Raw genomic sequence first — 18,843 nt, forward strand, 5'->3', positions numbered from 1 at the left:
ACAAATGGTATATTATTTTGTTCTTTTTAGGACTGAGTACTATTCCATTGCATATTCCATTGTATATATGACCACATATTCTTTATCTATTCCTCTATCAATGGCCATTTAGGCTGTTTCCATGTCTTTATGCCACAGTTTTTTTATGGTTCTAAATTGGGGTTAATCATTCCTGTTACCTAGAAAGGCAGATCTAGGTTCAGGTTTTCTGACGCCTGACATTACGACATATAACTGTGTAGGCCTTCCTTGAGGAAAAGAATGCAACACTGACAAATACATAATTCAGAACAGGGTTTTGGAAGGGGTTCATGCATGTGGGGGAGGGGGGGGTCCTACAGCTTAGGCCTCATTAGCTCCATGGTGAATCTACTTTTGCATACCTGGCTATCTCAAATGAGCTAAGAGCTGAGGGCATAAATATACTTGGCAAATTTATCTAAGGCATTATATAAATGAATGACACTGAATTCTACCAGGATATAATACCTACTGTGTGCTAAACAATATGCCAAGGGCAAGAGACAGAGCTGCAAAGACAGATGTGTCCCCTCCCCCACCACCTTATGAAACCTAGAGTCTAGTGGTGCTGCAGCATTGTCTGCAGCAGAATGGCCTCTGAATCCTGAGTACAGAATGGATGCTGGTCCACACAGAAGGTCCAACTGCTTATCTGCAACACCAGCCCCTTTCAAGGCTCTCCAAGGTTCTGATTCCCACACCCAGCTTTCTGGGACTTGGTGTCTACTCAGTCTCTTCCTCTGCCTTCTCTTTCTTCCCGAGCACTGTCTTCTTGGCAAATGCCATTTTGAAAACCCCAGAGCAATGGGTCAAACTTTTTTCAAATGAACAATATGAATGGACAGTGCTTGCTGGGGTGGGGGGTCGGTGAGTGAAAAGATTAGGGGAAGGATAGCAGCTGAGGAGCACGGCGAGCGCTCGAAGATGCTCTCAACATGATTATTCCATTAGATCGATGCCCAACTTGTCCATACACTGCAAGCCAGGGAATTGCAAACTTTAAATGGCTAAGTTAAACGATATGGGCATTACAGCTCAATAAAGTTGTTAAAAGATATGCATGGACAACCGAGAAACACAAATTCAAGAAAAGTTCAGAACAAGAAAAAGACCAGAATAAATAAACAGAAGGGAAAAAAATCTGAAGGAAGGAAATGGAGATCATTCAGAAAATGGGAAATAATTTTTTTCAAAGGCCAATTTTCTTCAGATTTGAGAAAACATTGTTTCCAAAAAATAAGAATAGGGGGCTATGAAAAAGGAAATCTTCAAGAACAAGAGTTCTTATAAACTGAAATAGGGGGAGTTCCCGTCATGGCTCAGTGGCTAACGAATCCAACTAGGAACCATGAGGTTGCAGGTTCGATCCCTGGCCTTGCTCAGTGGGTTAAGGATCCGGCGTTGCCATGAGCTGTGGTGTAGGTTGCAGACGCGGTTCAGATCCCGTGTTGCTGTGGCTCTGGCATAGGCCGGCAGCTACAGCTCCAATTTGACCCCTAGCCTGGGAACCTCCATGTGCCGAGGGAGCAGCCCAAGAAAATAGCAAAAAGACAAAAATAAATAAATAGATAAACTGAAACAGGGACGTGAAAAGATGCTCATCATTGCTAATTATTAGAGAAATGCAAATCAAAACTGCAATGAGGTACCACCTCCCAGTGATCAGAATGGCCATTATTAAAAAGTCTACAAAGAGAAGTTCCCACTGTGGCCCAGTAGGTTAAGAAACTGCAGCAGCTCAGATGGCTGCAGAGGCACAGTTTGATCCATGGTCCCGTGCAATGGGTTAAAGGATCTAGCATTGCCACAGCTGCGGTGTAGGTTGCAGTTGCAGTGTGAGTTCAATCCCTAGGCCAGGAACTTCCACGTGCCACAGGTACAGCCATTAAAAAAGAAAAAAAAAAAAGGCTACAAATAACAAATGTTGGAGCAGGTGTGGAGAAAAGACAACCCTCCTACCATGTTGGTGGGAATGTAAATTGGTGCAACCGTTATGGAGAACAGTATGGAGGTTTCCTTAAAAAACTAAAAATAGAGTTGCCATATGATCCTGCAATCCCTTCCTGGGCATATTATCTGGAGAAAAGTCTAATTCGAAAAGATACATGCACCCCAATGTTCACAGCAGCACTATTCACAATAGCCAAGACACAGAGACAACCTAAATGTCCATCAACAGATGAATGGATAGAGAAGATGTGGTACATATACACAATGGAATACTACTCAGCCATAAAAAGGAATAATGCCGTTTGTAGCAACACGGATGCAACTGGAGATGACCATACTAAGCAAAGTAGAGAAAGAAAAAGACAAATACTATGTGATATCACTCACATGTGGAGTCTAAAATATGACACTATCACTTATAACTGGAATCTAATATCCAGCACAAATGAACATCTCCTTAGAAAAGAAAATCATGGACTTGGAGAAGAGACTTGTGGCTGCCTGATGGGAGGGGGAGAGAGTGGGAGGGATCGGGAGCTTGGGCTTATCAGACACAACTTAGAATAGATTTACAAGGAGATCCTGCTGAATAGCATTGAGAACTTTGTCTAGATACTCATGTTGCAACAGAAGAAAGGCTGGGGGAAAAATGTAATTGTAATGTATACATGTAAGGATAACCTGACCCCCTTGCTGTACAGTGGGAAAAAAAAATAAAATAGGAGTTCCCGTTGTGGCGCAGTGGTTAACGAATCCGACTGGGAACCATGAGGTTGCGGGTTCGATCCCTGCCCTTGCTCAGTGGGTTAAAGATCCGGCGTTGCCGTGAGCTGTGGTGTAGGTTGCAGACGCGGCTCAGATCCCGTGTTGCTGTGGCTCTGGCGTAGGCCGGTGGCTACAGTTCCAATAGGACCTCTAGCCTGGGAACCTCCATATGCCACGGGAGCGGCCCAAGAAATGGCAAAAAGACCAAAAAAATAAAATAAAATAAAATAAAAATAAAAATAAATAAAATAAAATATGACACAAACGAGGAGTTCCCATTGTGGCTCAGTGGGTTAAGAACCCGACATAGTGTCCATGAGGATGTGGGTTCAATCCCTGGTCTCGCTCAATGGGTTAAGGATCCGGCATTGCCGCAACTTGAAGTGTAGGTCGCAGATGTGCCTTTGATCTGGTGTTGCTGTGACATAGACCAGCTGCAGTTCTGATGTGACCCCTAGCCCAGGAACTTCCATATGCTGCAGGTGCAGCCATAAATATATATAAGGCACAAATGAACTTACCTGCAAAACAGAAACAGACTCACAGACATAGAGAACAGACTTGTAATTGCCAAAGAGGAGTGGGGAGGAGGGACAGATGGGGAGTTTGAGATTAGCAGATGCAAACTAGTATATATAGGATGGAAAAATAACAAGTACCACTGTATAGCACAGGGAACTATATTCAATAACCTATAATAAATCATAATGGAAAATAATATGAAAAAAATATATGTAGAACAGAATCACTTTGCTGTACAGCAGAAATTAACACAATATTTTAAATCAATTACCCATCAATAAAATAACTTAAAAAAAATCCAAATAAAGCTTTGGAAGATAAAGTCAAGGATAACTCTCAGAACAGAGCAAAAGGCCCAAGACGTCAGAAACATAGAAGGTTAACATCTGACGACCAGGACTTTGAGGACAAAAGAACAGAGAAAACACAGGAAATGGAATTAAAAAGGAAAAAATAAAGAAAAATTTCCCCAGTGATAAAGGAAGACAGGAGTCTTTAAAATGAAAGAGTCCAGCCTAAATGAAAAAATACCCATGCATGGATACATCAATGTGAATTTTCAGAACATCAAAGGGCAGAACAGTGCCTAAAAACTTACAGAAAGATAAAATGGGGATCAACAAAGAAGTCCAAATCCAAGTGGAATTGGAAATAATAGATCTTGGAAGACAAAGTCGCAGGCTTTTCAAATGGCCACTGAAAGTAATTTTGACCCCTCAAAAGACAGTATATTTCATACTTTGTAAAGTGTTCATTAAAATGGAGGGGGAAGAAAAGGAATTTTGAACTGAGAATTTTATATTCTAATTTCCCATGAAGAACACGAGCCCTAAATCTCCATCTAATATTATCATGGGAAATCCAGAGGCACTGCCCAAAGTTGACAAAATGAGAAAGAGAAAATCCAGTGTACGGTTTGACGCTTAGCAGGGAGCCATTAAAAGAATTAAGCAATCTTCGTAATTTTTTAAGGGAAGGGAAGATGCAGGATAGAGAAAAGAGGAGGGTTTCACCAACAGCTTTACTTTTTCATAACTGGGAAGAGAAAATTAATTTAGTTGCTAACACAAGAAACATACATCTGAAGTATTATTCAAAGGGATAAAAACTGTCAGAAGTACTGAAAACAAAAACGGTTTTTCACAGTTGCTATTAAGAAGCAGGCTTGAAAGTGGGGAGGGGGCAGGCAAAGCCTGTTGCTTATGATTTAAAAAATGAGATACAAGGTTAAAATAAAAAAGTTTTACAATCTAATTAACAGGACTTTTGAATACAGAGCCCAAAAGCTCCAAGCAGAACCCAAACCCAACAGCAGAGCAGCCGCTCCCAAAGTTACCACGTGAAATCAACTCCTTCAATGTTTGTGGCTTTGCAGTTATCTGAGATACAGAAACATCATCTTACTCAAAATGCCTCTTTTGGAGGTTCAAAGTCTACATAAGTTTACAAAAACTCTGAGAAGTTCTGCAGAAATGAAACCAGTTTAACTTCATGTGAAAGCAGGTCAATTCACTGAAAGATCAATTTGAGGAATTATTTGCTGAGTTTAATAAATTTACTAAGAGTCATTTTTCTTTCCTTTAAGATTTACGACTTGGGAATATTTTCAAAGCTTTGACAAGAAGGTGCAAGTGGCAGAAAAAATGTTAAATAAGAAAAAAGTTAGTAAAACATAAATTAACCTCAATGGATAACTTTCCAGAAATGAAATTGTTCAGGCTGTTTCTGGTTTCTTTTGGATGTTTCTGAGTATTGTTTTTAACTTTATTTAAAACATCAAGCATTTAAAGTTTTTCTTTCCCACAATTCCTCCAGTGGCTTGTCAGCCTTAATTTAGTGTTTCTAGCAATTAAACATTTAAATTAAATATAAATTCAAAAACGTCCCAAAGATACTAGAATTTTAAATTAATTTAAATTGAATCTAAATTCTACATTGACAGAAATATAAAATTAAGGCTAATAAGTTATTTAGGAATTGGTAAAAAAAATTAAAATGCTTAAATTTTAAAAAATATTTTAAAAGCATAGAAAAAAATCAAATATACTTGGAACAGTCCTGTCACATATGAAATGTCAAACCAGTAGACAGAAAGTTGTAGTATTCCAACTACTATATTATGCAGTATTCAATAATACTGAATTCTGTTTTGCCAGCCTTCCAGAATTTATAGGTTTACCCCCCACCCAATATCTTGGGGGGCATCTCTATCTTAGAGTTGAGTTGGTTTCTTTATTTTATTTGTGACTAAAACCTAAAAGGTTTCAGAGGGTTCTGAAACTCAGAATCTCAGCCAGAAAGGACATTAAGGCTCATTTGGACAAGGCTCCCATCTAGTAATTATTTTGACAATATTCCAACAGATGGTCACCTATTATGTAAACACTTCCAAAGACGGGTTATTTACTAGTCATCGAAATAGACTGGATACCTGAACTGTTACAAATTGCTCGCCTTCCTCTAATTCCAAGGCATTCATCCTAGTTCCTCCTCCTCTGGACATAAGGAAGAGCCTTCTCCCTTCCTACACGGCTGCCCTTTTAAGATTTGAAACCTTAAAACAAGGTCTCCTTTTCCTGCACAAAGTCTTGTCATCTGGTGATGAAACCTCTCCAGTTCTCAATGGACGTTTCTCATAGAATGTTGCTACGAGATTCTTCTCATTCTGGTCCCTCTCGGCTACAGTCGTCAGACACAGTGCGATGGATATTAAGTATCCCATCTCTTACAGTTACTTATAATCATGCAGCATAAGGTTGTATTATCTTTCCTGGCCCCGGCATTGCACTAGTTCCCAGCAAACTTCCCCCCAACCCCTGCCCCGTATACATCTGTTAGGATTGTTGACGCTGTATGGACCATGAAATTCAATTCAGGAGTTCCCGTTGTGGCTCAGCGGTAATGAACCTGACTGGTATCCATGAGGATACGGGCTCGATCCCTGGCCTCCCTCAGTGGGTTAAGGATCCAGTGTTGCTGTGAGCTGAGGTGTAGGTCGGCAGCTGCAGCTCAGATGTGACCCCTAGCCTGGGAACTTCCATATGCTGCAGGTGTGGCCCTAAAAAGGAACAACAACAAAAATTTTTCAATTCAAATTGATAAAAAATGAAATCTATCAGCCCAAGTGTTTCTGTAACTCAATCCTACAGGGCTAAATTTGGTTTCAGGCAATGTTTGAACAACATGAGTAGGCTCTCTCTCCATCCTTTACATCTGCTTCCGGGGCTTCATCTCTCATCTCTCTCTTTGTGATCCCAAGAGACCTGACAGCCTGCATCTTCTGTGGCCATATGTTTCCTCTATCCCAAGCCACAGGAAAGGGAAGTTTACTTTCTTAATGCTGCAAATAAAAGTCTAAGAATAGACCACCATTGGCTTTCATTGGTCCCACTGGGGTCAGGTGACCAGGGAAATAGGATTCTCTAGCTTAAGCTAATCATGGACTGCCCCTGGGGTCAATCAATGACATACAACCACAGAGCTCAGGCATCTGAGGTTCTGTTAAGAAAGAGAAGGGAGGAATTAATGCTAGTGAGGCAACCAAAAAAAAAAAAAATCCACTAAAAAACACTAGAAAGGGAGCTCCCATTGTGGCTCAGCAGTAATGAACTCGACTAATAGCCATGAGGACGCGGGTTCGATCCCTGGCTTCGATCAGTGGGTTAAGGATCTGGCGTTGCTGTGAGCTGAGGTGTAGGTCACAGACGTGGCTTGGATCTGGCGTTGCTGTGGTGTATGCCGACAACTGCAGCTCCAATTTGACCCCTAGCCTGGGAACTTCCATACGTCACAGGTACAGCCCTAAAAAGACAAAAACAAACAAAAAAAAACTAGAAAAATTTTCCACCCTGTTACTGAATTTTTAATCACAAATGCAGACATTTCCATGTATCCCTAAGTTCATCTTGTTGATATCAACCAAACGTTTCTAATTAAGGAGATAATTTTGAAGTTTGGTTTAGCTCCCCCAAAGTATTAGTTATTCTTCTCAATTTTGCATCCCTTACAAATTTGATATACATAACATCTATGTATTCAACTCATTAAGTCTTTAATAAAAATGTTGACACGCAACCAAAAAAGTGGAGCTTTGGGGCATACCATTACATATTGCCCCAAAGGAGTCTACCAATCCATTAATGGCTGCCGTTCAGAAAGAGCTGTTTAATGGGTATAAATAATAAACCCGACTAGCCCAAATTTTCCATCTACAGGGAATGTAGCAGAAGACATTATCAAATATGCTGCTGGAATCCAGGTGCTCTCTTTCTGCAGCATTTCCAGAATGAAGGCAGTCTTCTGGCTATGCTCCGCAGCACATGCAGCCAGAAATAAGTAATCGTACACTGGGACCTTGAAACATCCACAAAGCGTGTCACATGCTCCCATCGGGGACTTTCTCACATACCTCTTTGCCTCAGAAAGCGTCTTGCCAGCTTCCCGAGCCTTCCTTTCCTCTTACAGCTGACAGACTCCTCGAGCATCGAGCTTGTATTCTGGTTCAAATGAATACGGCTGCTCCCTTAAAATTCTCGGAATCTGCTCTTGCAAAACTTCATCCCCCACATAGAGCCATAATGGTGCAGGGCTGCTACGGCTTCTTCCTCTCCCATGTCACAGTCTTTTATTTATCAGCCTTTGGACTTTTTTTTTTCTTTCTTTTTTTTTTTTTTTTCTGTCTTTCTAGGGCCACACCTGCGGCATATGGAAGTTCCCAGGCTAGGGATCGAATTGGAGCTGCAGCTGCCAACCTACACCACAGCAACTCAGGATCCAAGCCACATCTGTGACCTGCACCACAGCTCACGGCCACACTGGATCCTTAACCCACTGATCGAGGCCAGGGATCAAACCCACATCCTCATGGAGACTAGTCAGATTTGTTTCCCCTGAGCCACAGTGGGAACTCCTGGACTCTCTTTACCACCTCTGCATCTTCGTCTTTCCGAAGTTGTCACTAGATGATTTCTGGGTCAGCCAGGACGGCGGGCAACTTCCTTCTGGTTTGTCCATCACCCACCACCCTCTGAGCTTCTGAATAACGTCTGTCTCATGCAAACCTCCTTCCTGGTGGGGCTGCCAGCACATCATCCCTCCTGGTCCAGGCAGCACCGGGCATTATGAGACCCAAAGAGGCCAAAGACATCTGTCCTAAACACCTATTTTTAAATTTGGAGGAAACAACCTTTCCTTTGGTCACAGGGCTAGAAGAATGCCAGCAGGGGTGGGGTCCCCATCTCCTCCACGGCATTGTGGGGAGACCGCCTGAGTGGGAGACAGTGAAGACGACGTGGAGGAATGAGCAGTACAGAGAGAAGCAGATCCAGGGAGATGGGGGGCTGAGAGTAAGAGAGACAGAGCGAGGCCAATCTGCTGATCCCGAGTGTGTCCCCGAATTCTGCCACACCACTTCTGTCCCTGCCTGTGAGGTTATGAGGGCAGAAAACCCCCCCTTTTTTTTGTCTTTTTAGGGCTGCACCCATGGCATATGGAGGGTCCCAGGCTAGGGGTCGAATCAGAGCTGTCGGCCTCCACCACAGCCACAGCAACCAGATCTGAGCCTCATCTGCGACCTACACCACAGCTCATGGCCAACACTGGATCCTTAACCCCCTGAGCAAGGCCAGGGATCAAACCTGCCTCCTCATGGATACTAGTTGGGTTCATTCCCACCAAGGCACTACAGGAACTCCCAGCAAATGCCCTCTTATGCTCAGGCAGTTGGAGCTGGGTTTCCGTCATTTGGAACACCAAGAATCTTGATAGGTTCCTGCAGTAGGAAGGCGGGGTAGTGTAGCTGCAAAGACAGCTCAGGCCTCTATAGCACAGTCACAGCCTAGACCTTCATAACCAGGTGACTCTGAGGCCCTGTGGGTAAACTCTCATCAAGATAAAATAAATAAACCTGAGGCCCTAGTTTGAAGCCCAGCCCTGCCCTGGAGCGGGCAAGCCATCCTGGCCTCCTCACTGGAAGACAGGACGGCTAGCTTCCCCCTCGCTGTGCAGGAGGATGAGAAGGAACTGCCTGGTCTGCAAGAGCCTCTTAACACATAACAGCAATTACTCTGGAGTTCAGGAAAGTTGAAAGGCAGAGGAAAGTTCTTACAGCCCGCTCATCCAGTCCTCTCAGAAGATGAGGCTAACAAATAGCTGGCAGATGCTTCCACAACGGCCGAACACGATTTATCTTACTTTGGGAGGATATTACAGGGGTAGTGCCCGTTACGAGTGAGAGCAGATCTATTCCTCTTTAAATGAGAAGGGCAGTGGCAGAGTGTGACTGGTGTTCTTTGGGCAGGAAGAGCCACAGCCACGAGCCACCCATGCTTTGCAGAGCAGGTGCATGTCCACTCCCCGAGCCCCCTCTGCCCCATTCAAGGCCACAGCCCGCTGCTCGCCTGCACTCCGGTTTCCTAGTACCTGGCCAGGCCACTTCCCCAGAGCATTCCTCACAACACGCACCTCACACATTTTTCCAGCCAGTACACGCTCATGAGCTCAAGAGCTGTGCACCATCTAGGCCGAGGGATGTTTTTCAAGCTCAAAGTAACTTGGCTATCTCAAAAAAACAATCATTTGCAGGGCCATGTACTCCCCATCTTTCATTTCTTTCCAGGACCTCTTACCGTTCCTTACAAAACGGTATCACCGTTCTAAGTGATCAAATGCACAAGGTTTGATAAATCGGTTTTACTTGCACAATTTAATTGAGGGTCCATTCATCTATCCTTGGAGAATTTCTGAAAACTCAGTATGGATGGATGTCACTCAAAACACCCAGAGAAATACCATGTGTGTTCATCAAGAAAAAAAATTTTTAATCTCAACACATGTATTTATAGGAAATTAACGTTTTTTAATCAATTCTTTTGGAGGCTTTCAAAGTCATATCCTCATTTCCCATTTCCCAGGATGACCTGATTTTCTGTCGGCTCCCTATGGGGGAAAGTGGGATATTTTTTTCTACTTTTCCTTCCAAGAGCTGAGAAAAAGGCAAAGAGATAGCAGCTATGGAGCTGCAGGGGCAGCCAAGCAAGAGATTGATTCAACTGGAGAAATTCAATGCGTCCCCAAAGATTCCCTCGGATTTGCTATCCTGCTGCTTAGAGTACGATTTGTCGTAATAAGAAACTGAAGATTTTCTGTCAGGAAAGTCAAAGCACTCAGTGATGGCTTGTGAAAGTTAAGGGGGAAAAAAGTGAAATGCAATGGGAAGTGTTTTTATTCTGGAAATGCTTTCATAAATCGGAAGACTAAAGACCCCTTCTCCAAGGATGTCACTGGCACATGCAGAAGATGAAATGTTTTGCTGTGCAGGTGACCCAACCGGGGGCGGGGGGGGGGGGGTGTCAGTTTTCATCCTGCTCCACGGGAGGTTTGTTTGTTTACTGGGAATCAGGCAAATGCAACAGAGGACAAGTATGTCCTGTGTGCTGACCCGGCCACATGTCTCTAGAGTCAAGGCAGGTGGGAGTGTGGGAGTGGGTGAGGTCACGTCCTTGGCTGGGGACAATGTATGGATCTAACAATCCCAGCAGAGAGGGAGGTGGTGGAATAAAGGTCAGCCGAGGATTTCAACTCTGTGATCCAGGATCAAGCAGAAGGTGGGGGTTTCTGGCTCTGCGGTGGCCAGGAGGCAGCGGGAAGCACAAGCACGGGTTTCTCACCTGCTCGGCCACACAGAGCATGTGGGAGGCCAGGTGGGGGTCACCTTCCCCTCCCCAGCAGGGGCTGTACATGCATCAGTAGCGCCCAGTTATTCGTGCCATCTGTAAGGCGCATGGGGAGAGCCAGGCTGGGCGTAGACTGGGTCTCGGCAGCTGTCACCCAGAGCTGCGTCAGGATCTATAGCCCTTGCCCAAGCGCCCGAGGCCTGGGTGGCAGCAATGGGAGAGGAGGTACTGCGCCGGGGAGAAATGGACAGGCTCAGGGCCACCTGCTTCCTCCTTTCGGGGGGCTGGAGGGTCAGCACCTGATGCCAGTTCCCAGCACGTATGGTCCTTTCTATCTTTTTCAGAACTGAGGTCACAAAACTGAGTCATTCTCATGCAACTCGTGGATTCAGGGCTGGAACCAACCAGCACATTGGTCAATAAGTATGTCTTTACCCAAGCACACAGGTGGCATCTCCAGCAGGACTGTTTGAGCCAAAGGGAAGTTAGGGCCCTTTTAGAGGGTGGCCACTGAAGGTGAGATGTTTCCATGGCTCTGCTGCTTCAAGAAACATGCGGTCTGAGAAACTGCTTATCCGGCCCTCTTTTATTCTCCTACTAATAACCTCACACCAGCTCTCGGTTTCCCTTCCTGAAAAGCACAAGTAACACCGCCGCCTGGGCTCAAGCCAGCAGTTTAGCAAACACGTGCATATCTGAACTGCTGCCCTCATCATCGTCACCATCCTCACCTCCTCTCTCTTCCTTTATCCTCTCCCTTGCCTTCTTTTTCCTTTTGTTGTATGCTGACATTCTGAATTTAAAAAGCCCTTTGATGTAGAGGAGAGGGAACCCTCTTACACTGTTGGTAGGAATTCAAGTTGGTGCAGCCACTATGGAAGAGCATGGAGGTTCTCAGAAAACTAAGGATAGAGTAACCCTGTGACCCGGCAATCCCACCCCTGGGCATCTATCCAGACAAAGCTATCATTCAGAAAGACACATGTACCTGTATGTTCACAGTAGCACTAGCCAAGACATGGAAACAACCTAAATGTCCACTGACAGATCAACGGATTAAGAAGATGTGGTATGTATATACAATGGAATACTACTCAGCCATAAAAAAGAACAAAAATGCCATTTGTAACAACATGGATGGATCTAGAGACTGTCGTACTAAGTGAAGTCAGACAGAGAAAGAAAAATACCGCATATCATGATATGTGGACTCTAAAATAGGACACAAATGAACCTATCTACAAAACAGAAACAGAATCACAGACAAGAACAGACCTGTACTTGCCAAGGGAGGAGGGGGTTGGGGCAGGGATGGACTGGGAGGCTGGGGTTAAGCTATTGTGCACAGAGGGGGATAAGTGACAAGGTCCTACTGTATGGCACAGAGAACTATATTAATGTCCCATGATCAACCATAAAGGAAAAGAACATATAAAAAAGACTGTATACATATATAAACATGTATGTATAACTGAGTCACTTTGCTGTATAGCAGAAATTAACATTGCAAATCAGCTCTATTTAAATAAAAAATAAAAACGTTTTTAAAAAGCCTTTGGAATTAAATTAAGGGCCTGATATTAAACCGGTTAAATTAAGAGTGCTGGCACCTTGCTGCCACCTCCCCCCCACCACAGCCAGGGAAGGTAGTCACTGCTCCAGGGTCAAGACAAGGGGCTGTGGCTAAGAAATCATCTCACAGAACTGGCAGCAAAGGAAGAGAGGCCCTGATTACAGGTAACTTGGCATTTCTTTCTCTCTCTCTCTCTCTCTCTCTCTCACACACACACACACACACACACACACACACAGCTCAGAAATCTCTATACAGGTGTTTGGCCACCAAAGACACCTTAATTGAAAATTACAGTGTGGAAAAAAATGATTAAGTGGCTAAAGGATTATCGCCCACATCAATAAGCAGAGAATAAAACATGTGATCATTCACTGGGCAGAAGAATTCCGTAAACCTCACCGTGGAAGGGAGATGGCAAACGAGGGAAGGGAACACAACACTGGGGTGACGCTCCGGCTCTCAGCCCCCCCCCCCTCCCCCCAGGTTGGGGACCCCACCGTTTGAGTGTGGCTGCGGGAAGTCCCTGCCCCCCAGGAACAAACTTCACTGACAGGACATAAACATCCTCTGGGAGCAACCTGACAACTTGTGTCTGTGCCACAGAGAGACGAGGGAAGGTGGGGCAGGTCCAGGAAAGGGCTGAGCACCGCAAGGCTGCGCCCCATGTAACGTGCGCCCACACGTCCTGCTGGCTCCTGGGCTGTAATGTCACAGCGACTGATGATAAAAAACCCACAAAGGAGCAATTGTCTTCAGGAGAAAAACCAGCTTGAAGACAGTAATAGAAGGTACCGCTGTGATGAAACCTTACTTTTTTTTTCTTTTTGTCTTTTTAGGGCTGCACCCAAGGCATATGGAGGTTCCCAGGCGAGGGGTCGAATCGGAGCTGTAGCTGCTGGCCCACGCCACAGCCACAGCAACGTGGGATCCAAGCCATATCTTCAGCCTACACCACAGCTCATGGCAATGCTGGATCCTTAACCCACTGAGCGAGGCCAGGGATCGAACCTGTGTCCTCATGGATGCTCCCGTCAGATTCGCTTCCACTGAGTCACGACAGCAACTCCCCGAAACCTTACATTTTATCAATTTATCTATGAAAGCTTCTGAGGGAGAAGTTTAAAAATTACTGGCAAAATGGAAACAGATACAGCTGCTATGTAATGACTGGCCATCTCTGAGCTACAAACACTGACTTGTAACTATGTCATGTATACAAGAGACTGGCTACATTTGACTTCCAGTCTTCCCATTATTATTATTTTTTTTTCCTAATGACAAAGCACAGAAAATGAACTCAGTTGAAATCTGGCTCTTTCAGTTTCTCCTCCTTGAGGGGGGTTTCCTACCCTTGGGCTCTTTCTCTAATCAGGGTGCCACCCCCCACGCACGCGCTCAAGGTCTGGTTTAAGACCCTTCCTCATTGCTGTTCTTCCGTCTCTTTCCAAGTAATGTACAAAATGTCAGGCCCATCACTATTTGTGGACAAGAAAATCAATACAAGCAAACCTTGCTCTAGAAGCACGGACGGATCAGGAAAATGAGAAGAAGCCCTTATATATTATGAAATGAATTTAAATCAGATATCATGTTATCCATTCTTAACTTTTGAGAAATCAGGGACATTTTGGTGGATGGGGGACACAATTTGGTAACAGTAATCTACATTTAAAATGAACATAACCTAATTGGCACAACACTGTAAATCACCTATACTTTAATTTTAAAAATGCTAATGGGGAGTTCCTACGGTGGCTCAGGGGTAACAAACCTGACTAGCATCCATGAGGATGCGGGTTCGATCCCCAGCCCCTGCTCAGTGGGTTAAGGATCCAGTGTTGCTGTGAGCTGTGGTGTAGGTTGCAGACATGGCTCGGATCCCATGTTGCGATGGCTGTGGTTGGCAGGTTCAGCTCTGATTAGACCCCTAGCCTGGGAACTTCCACATGCCTCAAGGGCAGCCCTAAAAAACAAAAATAAAAAATTTCTTTAAATAAAAAAGGTTAAATGAAAAAAATTAAATGAGCATAACCTTTGATGCGTCGAGTTAGTATTTAGGGATTTATCCCATGGATTGAGTCACATCCGAGCACAAAGGTACATACAGTACATGGGTGCTAATCGCAGTACCGTTTGCCACAGTAACATAAATGGAAGAGAGACTGACAAATGATGATAGATTCATAAGATGACATCTATTAAAAAGAATGAGGCAGGTATTTAGGAGTCAATCTGCGCAGGATGAAAGTGAACAAAGCAAGTTATGGAACATGAGACGGTGAGGCCCTATTTTTCCCTCCTCTCGCCCACAAAGGGGGAGTCCTGGCTTCCCCATCCAGCTTCCCCCTCGCCTCCCCTTCCCCATCCACACGCTAGGAGGCACTTTAATAGATCAGGATTGGGGGGACTGAATTTCTCCCCAAGAAGGACAAGAAGGAGAGAGACAGAAAGGAAGGAAAGGAGGGACAAGTGAAAAAACCTACGTGAACAGCACAGTTTTGAGGGAAGGGAGTCGAGAGTGAGGGAAAGGAGATGCTCTGGGGGTGTGAGAACAGTGCGGAGAAGAATGCCAAACTGGGGGCTCGGAACATATATGGAATTCTATCCTGAGTGGAACCCCCACTCATGTTCTTTGAGGGACTCTGGTAAAGGTTAGGATGGTTTATTTACTTTCAATGTTCCCTCTCCACCCCCCTACCTGTCCTCTGGCCAAGACTGAGTCACGTGAGGCTTTGGACTCTATTCAGACAGGTGCCTCCCATGGAAAAGTTCAGAAAGAAACTTGCCATGGTTATCTTCAGGGAGTGGGACAGGCGTGTGAAAGGTGAGGTGCTTTTTACCTTTCCATTCTTTGGAAAATGTCCTTCCCTGAAAGTATATATTATTCATACAACAAAAATGAACAGAACATGTGCAGATCTATGGAAAGCCCCCTGCAAAGCCTTAAAAAGTCTCTGTATCACCATGTCTTCTTCTAAAGAAAATCAAGTTCCATGTGTATTCAACATAATTTAAATCTTAGTTTTTAACAACTATGTTCAATTTTCTTTTTTCTTTCCTTTTTTGCAGCCACACCCGTGGCCTATGGAAGTTCCCAGGCTAGGGGTCAAATTAGAGCTACAGCTGCTGACCCACACCACAGCCACAGTAACACTAGATCTGAACTGCTTCTGTGACCTACACCACAGCTCACAGCAACGCCGGATCCTTAACCCACTGACGGAGGTCGGGGATCGAACCCACATCCTCACGGATACTCCCAGGGCATCAGAGCCACAGGCGCCTATTTTCCCTTTTGTCAGGTTCTTAACCCACTGAACCACAACGGAACTCCAGCAACTATGTTCAGTTTTCTTTTTGTATTCCTTTCTCTTCTTTTTTTTTCCCTCAGTTTATAGCCTACATTGATGACATTACAGGCTGAGCAGACTTTAACAGGCTAGACCAGGGGACCTCGACCTGATCTGTCACACCCTTCTCAGTAGGGAAACCCTTTCCAAGTTCGAAACTCTACCAACTAGCAAAGTAACTTGGAAACTGATTCATCTTACGGTCGAGATTTGACTGAATTATGTTTTAAAGTAAAATTTGTGAAATACCTTCAAATCGTTTTCATTCCACTGAATGTTTATAGGGCTAAGTGACTCTGCGTATATAATCACAGATACACAGACCCTCTCAGAAGTGTCATGAGCTAATATGAAAGATTATACGTTTTGCTGCATATGAATGACTTCTAAATTGCTTTATGAAACATAAAGAACTCAACATTTTGTATTGCATCATAAAAAGAACTTGTATGAGCAAATATAGATGATGGAGTAGCAAGAAAGGTGGGGAAGGCAATGCGGTGGTGATTTGGATAAAAATGGAACATGGACACTTTCCCCCCTAAGGGCAGCAGTGAAGATCAAGCCAAGGTCAGGAGGGACAAAGTCATCCCTTAGAGCCTTGACCTCACTCTAGTTGTTGCAAGCAGTATATTAACATGATAACACTATTACAGCGGATGGCAATCCAGTCACCTTGCAGTAACTGGGGCCTAACTGTACACGTCCTCGGCTGCAGGGGGACACAGAGCCCGCCCAGAGCACTGGCCAGGAGGCCATGTAGACGGCTGACGGCCCATGGCCTGGTTTCCTCGTGCACACCTGGGCCGAAAACCAGGGCCCACCTCTGGACTCCTGCCCACACTCTGGGGGGAGGGGGGGCAGCTTGCAGGGCATGGGATCCTCAGGCTCCTATTTTCGCTTTTGCCCGAGCTTAAGTGGACAAAGGCCAACAGCTACGGCCTCCCTGCTCTGCTGTCTCTTGACTCTGTTGGTCTGGACTGCACACAGCTCTTGCCTCTGCTGTGACTCAGAAAGCCAACGGTTCGGATCTCACTCACATGAGGTGGATCAGTGCAGACTGGATTTCCCGAAACACCGCAGAACAAGCCCTCAACAAGCTCCAGGGAAAAGAACCGCGGGGGGGGACCCGGGTCACCCTCCTAAGAACCGCGCGTGTGTTTACTTCCAGAGGGTTCTCGACCCGCAAAAACGCCGGGAAGACATAACCCAGAGTTTCTCAAACACCGTGGAGGACGTTCCATGGACTCTGCCTGGCCTATGAGAAAGGCCTCGTTGACTCTGGGCGACTGCTGGTTAAGGGAGAGGTAGGAAGGTCCCTGAGAGAAGCCTTGATGGGTACAGGGAAAGAAGATTCGGAGAAACGAGGACCCTCAAAGGCGTGCGGCCTTCTTAAGGACGCGGGGGACCACGGACATGCTGTGCGGGGGGAGGGGGCCTGGGTGGTAAAGGAAGGGGGGGCGAGGGGGAGGGAAAGGGAGGGGGGCGAGGGAGAGGGGGAGGAGGAGGGGGGAGGGGAAGGGAGGGGGGGTAGGGTCAGGGCACAGCCAGCACCAGCCAGCAGCACGGGGCCTGGAGTCACCCAGGGCTCCGGAGGAAGGCGCATTTTCGTGTCCGACTCCTGGACGGCATCCATCCCCTCACCCAGCCACCTGCGGTCTGGCTTCCTGAGAGCGAGCCCCAAGTTCACAGAGGTGACGCCAACCGTCCCCAGCCCGCCTCTGGGTTGCAACACAGAGGCTCAGAGAACGCACGCAGCCTTATCGCTTTGCATTCACTTCGTATTTTCTGAGAACCCACAAGATTCATCATACCTCGCAGACGGTTCAGGCTCCTGGGAACGTCTACAGTCTCGGCCCCCAGGGCGATCTCCTCTCCGCTTGATTACAGCTGACTCACAGTCTGGATTCCTAAGCTGCTCAACCACAAGGCAGTGGAAGAAACCACCTAGAGAGGCTCTGAAAACACCCTCCCGGTCACCCCAGTGCCACGGCTGGCCCGTGGGCTTCTGGCATGCACCTGGCTGATGGGACCATGCCATCTTCAGGCTCTTCTCTGCCTGCACCGAGCTCCGGGCCCAGGCCTGGCCTCCCGATCCATGCACCATTTCCGGCTTCCACCTTTGCATGAACTGCTATCTGAGACTCTGGACTTGTTTCTGCTCTTCTCCAGCAGATCCTGGTAACTTCCCCCCTCAGCTGTCTTCTAAGGCTCCCCCTCAAGCGGGGACAGGCCATCCCCAGAGCTCTGCCCCCGCCACTCACCCTCCCTGAGGACCACTCCCCTGCCTGTAGCTCCATGTCACACAGGTCTAGACCTGAAGTCCCTCTGCTCATCCTCTTAGGGCCAATGTCATGTTTGCATGATCTTCAGATCTGGGCAACTCAAGCTCCGCCCAGAATGGTGGCCCTCCTCCCCAGGGACACCCCCACAACCCTCCCCAGTCCCAGATGTTTCAGGGCACCTTCCTCAAGGTGAGTGACCTTGTTCTGGGCTGGAGACGGCTACTCCAACCCCAGATGACGGCATGTTAAGTCTCTGTGGCCTTTCCTGTGCACAGGTCTATCTCGTCTTCCAAAGGTAGGTCCTAGCCCACTGCAAACCAGGGTCCCACACCCACCAGCACCAGATTCTCGGCTCTTCCATACTGCCCTCCCTCCCAAAGCTCCTCTGAGTTACCAGAACATCTAGGAGCAAAACACCTGCTGGTCTGGAGGAGCCAGTCAGGAAACAATGGATTAGCAATTGTTCCTTCACTGGACTCCATGACATATTTGAGCAGGGCTGTCTCCTCCAAAGAGGGTTATGAGGCCACATGATTCAAGGGAAGGCCCCCTGGGAACCACGAAGCCCTGAAAAGCGGAAGAAACCAGCGCCGCTGTCAGCCAGACTGAGTGTCCCACAGGGCCACGCTCCCCTGCAAGGAGGCGGGGGTGGGGGTGGAGCTAATGATAGCCACGCCCCCCAGCTACTGCAGAACTACCCG

General features: G+C 46.1%; 1 protein-coding gene across 1 annotated transcript in view; it reads right to left on the reverse strand.

Annotated features, from left to right (window-relative positions):
- SMYD3 (SET and MYND domain containing 3) overlaps positions 1-18,843 on the reverse strand; it is a 754,642-nt gene that overhangs the window by 117,172 nt on the left and 618,627 nt on the right. The window lies entirely within an intron of this gene.

Source organism: Phacochoerus africanus, chromosome 12 (assembly GCF_016906955.1).
Source record: "Phacochoerus africanus isolate WHEZ1 chromosome 12, ROS_Pafr_v1, whole genome shotgun sequence".
NCBI classification, from domain to species: domain Eukaryota; kingdom Metazoa; phylum Chordata; class Mammalia; order Artiodactyla; family Suidae; genus Phacochoerus; species Phacochoerus africanus.